Source organism: Capsicum annuum, unplaced genomic scaffold (genome assembly GCF_002878395.1).
Source record: "Capsicum annuum cultivar UCD-10X-F1 unplaced genomic scaffold, UCD10Xv1.1 ctg19138, whole genome shotgun sequence".
In the NCBI taxonomy this organism is placed as follows: domain Eukaryota; kingdom Viridiplantae; phylum Streptophyta; class Magnoliopsida; order Solanales; family Solanaceae; genus Capsicum; species Capsicum annuum.
The window spans coordinates 1-1,132 of record NW_025824958.1 but is presented as its reverse complement, the minus strand read 5'-3'; the positions used below and the strand labels follow the sequence as shown (position 1 = coordinate 1,132).

Here is a 1,132-nt window from a genome sequence, read left to right as displayed (position 1 = left end):
CGAAGAGATTGTTGGTGGTGAGAATTGGGAGTTGCCTTGCTCTATTCAAACGCTTTTCATAGGCAATCTGAAAACATTAAGCAGTCAAGTTCTCAACAGCCTCACCTCTCTTGAATCCCTGCGGACTTTTAATTTACTTCAAGTTCAGTCACTTCTGGAAGAAGGGCTTCCCTCCTCTCTTTCTAAGCTATATTTATGTGACCATGATGAGCTCCATTCACTACCGACCGAAGGTCTTCAGCACCTCACTTCGCTTCAAAGTCTTCACATCAGCAATTGCCATCAACTTCAATCACTTCCCGAATCAGCTCTGCCCTCCTCCCTCTCTGAGCTGGCCATCTGGAAATGCCTTAATCTCCAATCACTTCCAGTAAAAGGGATGCCCTCTTCCCTCTCTAAACTATATATTGACGAATGCCCATTGCTCGAACCACTCGTAAAATTTGACAAGGGGGAGTACTGGCCAAAAATTGCTCATATTCCTGAAATATATTTCAGTGTCTCAATACTTGACCACGAATGCCTGTGATGATTAATAAAAAGAAGCTCCCACACATGTAAGTCTTTCTTTTTCCTCAGTAGCTTTATAGTTTTGCTTATTACTCCCCGTTGCTTGTTTGTTAATTATTTTCCCTTGTTAAGCTATTGGGTGAAGTTTTCGGTAAAGTTTTGTGTTTGGGAAACATATTTCACTTTTTTTAAAAAGGTCATAAAAATATAAGCTTGGGTGTAATGCTAAATTTTTTGGGTGTTTTACATTTTTTCTCTTTGCTTGAAGTTTCAGTTTGTTGTTATCATTGCAGGAGTTGTTCAATCATTTTGCAGAATCATTTGGAAGGGCGTGAATTCTTGGAAAAACAAAATATCTAATGCACAATGAGATATACTTTGCTTTTTCCTTGTAAGAAAACTGCATCAAACTTGGAAAGCAAAAAAAAAGAAAAGTTGAAAGAAGATTTTCAAACACAGTTCTTTTTAGCTTTATTCGTTGATCTTCGACGATTCAACAACATGACATTTGATAGGTAATACTAATGATTGATGAATGTTGACTTGAAAATCAGCATTGATTTGCATTGGAAATGAAGTTAAAAGTTATGATATTAGAACTATGCCAAATGTCTGAATGAGA

At 37.1% G+C, this 1,132-nt stretch overlaps 1 long non-coding RNA gene across 1 annotated transcript; it reads left to right on the top strand.

The window, feature by feature from the left end:
• The first annotated feature begins 6 nt into the window (after positions 1-6).
• Positions 7-966, top strand: LOC124890499. The gene is made up of 2 exons (XR_007049197.1): positions 7-557; positions 804-966. It is a non-coding gene; the product is annotated as an uncharacterized LOC124890499 (long non-coding RNA).
• The last annotated feature ends 166 nt before the right edge of the window (positions 967-1,132 follow it).